This window comes from Amblyomma mixtum, chromosome 7 (assembly GCF_055824585.1).
Source record: "Amblyomma mixtum isolate Tamu chromosome 7, ASM5582458v1, whole genome shotgun sequence".
Taxonomy (NCBI): domain Eukaryota; kingdom Metazoa; phylum Arthropoda; class Arachnida; order Ixodida; family Ixodidae; genus Amblyomma; species Amblyomma mixtum.
The window spans coordinates 1559358-1566179 of record NC_143018.1 but is presented as its reverse complement, the minus strand read 5'-3'; the positions used below and the strand labels follow the sequence as shown (position 1 = coordinate 1566179).

Below are 6822 nucleotides of genomic sequence, written 5' to 3'. Positions count from 1 at the left end.
ACACTGACTTTCGACTAAGTCCAGAACAATGTCAATTCATTTTTGAACTCCATGTTGAGGGGACCTGCATCTAGTGACCGCAACTATGTCGGGAGTCCCCCACCTCCTTCGCTATTACGGAAATTAAAAAGTATTGCGTAAGGCCATTACAACACCCTCCTGTATATTGTTTTCAGGAGCATTGACAAGCTCCTTTTCGTTATACCGTGACGTATATTGTCAATACAATTAGATATTAATGCTAACAAGTAAGCCGAGGAAAGGCAGCCGTTCTTGAACTAAGGGCGCCCGCAAACTGTACTACATCGAACGAATACGCTGTCCCTTAAAGGAATCGCTCTACACAATTCCATTCCATCTTTCGATCGTTACTGTCCAACGCGCTGAAATCAGAAACATTTTATCAAAGGTTCTACATTTCTCTTTAAAACGTCCTGAAGATAAAGGCGGAAATACGGGTGTGAGAATTCAAGGAAGCGCCCATGCCTTAGAAACACTTTAGATTAATCTCAAAGAGCCTGGTCCTCTGTGCGATTAACATCTGCCATTTCTACCTTTGCAGTTTGTATTCACGTGAATAAGTGCTGCGACGCAACAGTCACAAAGCCAGTATTTTTTCGTTCCTACCCTTGCACCTGTTGCTTCGGAGCCGATGACACGCTGATGTGGCGCATATCAGTTTTCTAAACACGAACACACTCAAAAAAGAAGTTGTGCTATGCAACCTTATAATTATTATTTGAGAATTGTACAACATACTATTCGGTGAGAGATGCGGCGCGTATACCGACAAGAAGTTAGATTTCGGTTCTGTTTTCACGAAAACAATAAGATTTTTAGAGGGTAAGCGAAGAATTTAAGCTTGTAAACCAATTGCCTTCTGTGGTCTTGGATATCAGATCAAGCTGCACACGACAAGAGTGCGAGCGATAAAGATACGACCGTGAAATGGGTTTCTGTTTCACGTTTTACCCATTTTACCGCGAGACGGCGGAAAATCATTCGGGCTGCAAACAACCCTGTGCGTGGCTGCATCAATGGCGTTGGAGTGTTTTTCGCGGATTACGTTTTCTTCAAAATCCAGCTTCATCGTCCGCTTACGGTAAGTCTACACGTTTATATTTTATTCATTTGGTCTCCTAAACCACTCTAAGCAGAGCTGTGTGTGCAGAACAGATTATGTGCGCAGTTACAAACGTCCTATCTTGTCCTATCTTCGTTTCTAAGGCGGAAGCCATCGGGTTCTCGACCAATGCCGCTTATCTCTGTCCCGCTGTCTTTACTAACGCGCGGAAAGGCAGTCTGTGCGATGCCCTTGATGATAAGCCGCTCCTCGCGAGCTGTCTACTAGATTTTTCGTGTTTCAAGGTAGATGCGCGGCCAGAAATGTCGTTTAGCCTGTGAATGACGGCCGAAATGGAACTTTGTGTTAGTTAGCGCCGTGTGAGCTCAATTTACTTTGCACCTCCGAAAACGTACTTACATACAGTCTCGCTCAGTGGTGGATTACATTTATTTTCTTATCTTTGTGTTATCGCCTCTCTGGACCATGGAGTGCTGTTCTTTTTGAGGTGTGCATTGCTTGCTACGTATGGACGCTCGCTCGGTGCGCGTCGTGGACGCTGACGTTTCAGCAAAGGTGTCTTGTAACGCTATAGACTGGAGCGCGAGACGTTTGTCAAAGTTGTATTCAAGCGGCGCTGGAGGAATGCTTATAGTGTGATGGGTGAATAAAATTCGTTGCCGGCGCGAATGGCCGTCGTGCTCAAACACCGCGAAGAACCCACGAGCTTCATCCCATCTCCCCTTCGTTGCACACGTATGGATTCGTCCATGTCTGTCATCGGAGCCGTTGGCCGCCGCCGCTGGCTTGCGGGCACTTCATTTTCAAAGCTGGGTAAAGGTCGGCTCGACAAGAGGTGGCTTACATTTCGTTCCGAGTGGTTCGTTCATGAATCCCGCTCACGCGTGCACAGATTTCTAGAATACCATTTGCGCGAGAGGCAAAGTATGTGTTTCTGATTTCAGACTGCTACGTTACGAAAGCGCCGATGTAACTCGCCGCTTATTTGCGCCTAAGATTAGATTAAGCTCTCGTGTTATTATAGCTGCTTCTGTTGAAGGCGTTAATTGTTTCATTGAAGTACTTCCTACTTTGAGCACGTTCAATGCTTTCGCTTATTTTTCTAGCAGCGTTGGGTTAGCTGCCTCCATGCAAGAAACACACCTATTTACTGCGCTGTTGGAGCTGCACTTGAAGGAAAAACTAAGTGAATTTCAGGCGGTATTTTATCGTGACAGTCAGTAATTTGCTGTCTCAACCTCGCGACTGCTTTTGAAACGGCGCAGCTGCAGCCTCTGTGTACTGTATTAGTTTTCTGAATAATGAGCGCGGCATGGAAGCGCTGCAACCCGCTTGTTTCTAAGAGCGCGCGCAGATGTACGAGTATGCTGTTCCGTCTTTGTGCTTCAAGTTATAGGCGCAAATATGTGGTGAACTGGTTGCTTCTGCCTGCTGGTTTTGTATAGCTTGTGCCCGTTTGAGTATCGGCTTACGTACACTCGGCCAAATCTTTAACTGGATTAGGTGTTGCATCGCTAAATGCACCTGTAAAAAGGTGCCTTCACTGCTGGCATATTCATGTTGTAATTTGATGCGTGAGATGGCATTTCATAGTTTCTTTTTGTTAATATAATGTTTGAGTGGAGTACTTGCATGTTTAGATCAAAGTTATCAGAAATATTCATCGTCTGCCGCTACGAAGAGCCGAAACAAGCGGAATACGCAGCAATGGTTATGGTGGCGCATATGCACTAATCTGGGTAAATGACTTGTCCGCCATGAAAGGAGTGGTACTTTACCCAGAGGATGAGGCCATATGGACAAGATCCATTGCTGCGTATGCCGCTTGTTTCAGCTGTTCGTAGTGGCAGACGAATGTTTCTGATAACGTCGATATAAATACGCAAGTACTGCACTCAAACATTATATGAACAAAAAGGAACCACGAAATGACATTTCACTCGTTAAATTACAGCATAAATATGCCAGCAGTGTAGCCGAAAGGCACCTTTTTTACAAGGTGCATTTAGCGATGCAACACCCGAGCCAGTTAAAAATTTGGCCGGGTGTACCAGGCTTAATTCACGCAGGGTATTCTGAAGCGCTTCTTCTATAGCGGTTATAAGAATAAATGCTGCAATATTCTCCTTTTTGCATCCCTCTGTAAGGTGCACTGAATCTGTATTTTATGGAGGTGGCATTCTTAACAGCTCCTTGCGAGTCAATGCAGATATGTGGCACAATTGTTCGAAGTCTTCTGTTACAAATAGTGTAAAAGGATTGCCATAAAGAGATCAGTATTGGCTGTAACAGTATTGCCATACAGAAATCAATATTAGTACTGGATTCAGAGTAGAGTGCTCCAGGGATTAGGGGTCTTTGTTACAATGTTTTATGACGACACTTATAATCTGTAGTGTATTTAATGAAATGATTGAGCCGGCATGATAGCTCAGTGGCTATCATGTTCGTATGGCGACCTGAAAGAAGCAGGTTCGATTCCGGCCTAGGCGGTCGCATTTTAATAGAGGCAAAATGCTAAAGGCCTGTGTACTCTGCACAGGTGACCGAAATTATTCCCCAGCCTTTCACTCTAGCGTCTCGTAGCCTGTGTCGCCTTGGGTCTTTGAACCCCATAAAACCACACCAAAAGATCAAGATTGCCTTTCTAGAATGGCATAGCCAGGATATGCCTTGCATTGTAAAGCACATGTGTAGAGATAGAATGGGAATTTTTTTTCAGTTTCTCTTATATTATTTTTTTCCTTCGTGCTGTACAGGTGAACATGCCCGGATGATTTACTGCAGACAACAGGCCACAAGAATGCTTCTGAGGAAACTAGCCGGACTGTTACTTTCAACTTTTATGTTACTGTGGTGCATTCTTATGGTGCATGTATTGCATATTCCCAGCCTGGATAGCTTGGAAATAAACTAAATTTGTAAGTATATTGATTGTTTCATGTGTGAACTCTGTCTGGTGACCTTTTTCAATGATTGTGGACAGTCTATAGACAGTCTATAGATAATGGTCTACTAATAGTTTAGTAGACAGAGGTCTATAGACTGTCTATAGACAAAGGTCTATAGCACTGCCAGGCCACACACCTATGGAATGTCTATAGACAGTCTATAGACATATGTCTACTGGACCAGTAGACTTTTGTCTGTAGACTGTCTATAGACAGTAATCTACAGGAAGTAGATGGCCATAAGTCTATAGGTCGTCTATAGTCCGTCTATAGACAAGTGTCTATAGACGGTCTATAGACAGCTCTATAGGAAATGTACGACCATAAGTCTATAGATCGTCTATAGACTGTCTATAGACCTGTGTCTATAGTCTTCCTATAGACCTATAGACTTTCAGTAGACATTTGTCTATAGACTGTCTATAGACAAAAGTCTACTAAAAGTGTATGGCCATAAATCTATAGACTGTCTATAGACCAGTCTAAAGGATTTGTCTATAGACAGTCTATAGACTTCATAGACTAAAGTCTATAGACAGTCTATGGACTGTCTATAGAAATTTTTATAAGGGTGCAGCGGGTGTAGTCCGGCTGATGATGATGGTGATGACACTTTTTGACATTGTGTAAACGTGTTTATTTGAAGCGCAGGTCGGTGGGTGCTGGTCGAAGAGCGTCACAACGGACACACTCACAGGCGTCACTAAGGGATCACGACTGCACTTTACCTACCACTTCGCTGTGCTGCTTGAGCTGCTGCCGCTCGGTCCCATTACAGTTGATTTTTTGGGGGGATGATCTCAATTTTCTTAATGGCTGCAAGCACGTAGGGGTTCCATAATAAAGAACAGTAGTAAGGAATTGGACGCATTATGGATATATACATATGTAACATGATTTCCTTCGGAGCCTGAGTTATAGTGCGACTAAGATATTCAGACTTTTTCGAGGTTTTTTTACAACTGAAATGAATGTATTTCGATCATGATACACTTGAGGTTGAAATAATCTCTAGGTGCTTATACTCAGACAACCGCTGAACAAGTATATATGAAAAAGAGTAATCAAAATCGATGAGGAGGAACTATTACGTAATACCATAGCAACGGAAATTAATATCATCTTCCTGCTGTCACACGATCACCAGAAGCTAAAAAATGATTCGTTAATTGCCGAATCCTCTGAAAAGTGAATGACGGGATACAAAACGCAATCAGCAGCATACATGCTGATGTTTGAGGTGACGTTACATGGCAGGTCATGAACATACAAACAAAATAATTAAAAGCCTGAAATCGAGTCTTGTGCCACACCATACCATAGAGGGACGACGAAATATTGGCGTGAACTCTACTTTAAAAGCTGTAACCCTCAGAGAGCAGCTTAGAGATACATGCGACTAAAAATTGAATTCTTCAATGTGAGATTTAAATTGAACATTTACACAGAATGATCCGCCACGGTAGTCCAGTGTTATGGCGCTCGGCTACTAACTCGAAAGACGCGAGTTCGATCCCGGCCGCGACGGTCGAAGTTTAGTAGAGGCAAAATTCTAGAGTCCCGTGTACTGTGCGATGTCAGTGCGCGTTGAAGAACTCCAGTTGGTCGAACAATCCGGTCCAACTTAACTACAGCGTCCCTAATAGCTGGAGTCGCCTTAGGATGTGAAACTTCCATAAACCTACAATGAATCACCGCATCCAAACCCTTTCAAAAATTAATAGCGGCGTACAGAACTAAGAGCAGTTTTAAGAGTTGTTAGCAGAAGCCATCCCTTGGATATTGTGATACACTGGCTAAATAGGCTAGATGAACAATCACAAGCTTGTGCTGTGAAGGAAAAAACTATCTCCTGCAAAAACATGTCTGTTCTATGTAGGGCAAAGTGGGAACTGCATTATTGAACACCTAGACAGCATACCAAGAACACAAAACTCAAGCGCTCCTCTTGTGGCTCATATTGCTTTGTTAGCGCGTTGAAGGCAAGATTCTAGGAGGCGAAGATTCTATGCAGGAGCTCTAGTGGCTAGGCCTATCCTCGAAGCCGCTGGAAATACCAACAGGTCCTGCAACATATTGTGGTGAGCAGATTTTTGTTAGCTGAGTATGAAAATGCCAGTACAAAAGAGCCAAACTTAGGGCTGCTTCAGATGGCAGCTTATCCTGGTGTCGATGGAGTAGAAATCAAATTCATCTTAAGCGTTTGTGTATTTAATCAGCCCGTTCTGTGCATTAAACAACATGGCGTAAGTTTGGTTAATTTTTAGTGCGCCACCACTTTTACTGGCGATTCCCCACATTTAGCCGTAGCGTGTTTGCGGTCTCTCAGTTTGTCTGGACCCTCCTTTCCGGCAGGCTTCTCACCTGCCCACTGAGTCATAGGCAACCTACCCAGGTGTGTGTGTGTAATATATATATATATATATATACGGTGCGCAACCTGCCCACCACTCGGTGGGCAGGAGAGGAGCCTGCCCTGGGTCTGGCGACCGCTGAATTAGTCGTGAGGGGCTGCATGGGAAGAGCAACGTATATCGGCACTCAACCTAAGCATCCCTAGTCTAACCGATGGCCACGCCTACCAGAAGGGCAGTGGCGCATCGCTTGACCGCTGCAACACTGCGCCAGCAGTGGTAGGAAGACTCCTAGGGAGCTAGCTATGAATGGAGAAATTTACGAATTCCACTTATATTGACATTAGCCCTTGATCGCTATCGTAACAACTGCCATCCTTGAACACTGAAGCTGTAGAACCAAGTGAAACCAGAACTGTAAACTCACCTAATT

At 43.9% G+C, this 6822-nt stretch overlaps 1 long non-coding RNA gene across 1 annotated transcript; it reads left to right on the top strand.

Moving 5' to 3' along the window:
• The first annotated feature begins 1023 nt into the window (after positions 1-1023).
• LOC149334789 (uncharacterized) lies at positions 1024-4014 on the top strand. The gene is made up of 2 exons (XR_016284453.1): positions 1024-1102; positions 3844-4014. It is a non-coding gene; the product is annotated as an uncharacterized LOC149334789 (long non-coding RNA).
• Positions 4015-6822: the final 2808 nt, after the last annotated feature.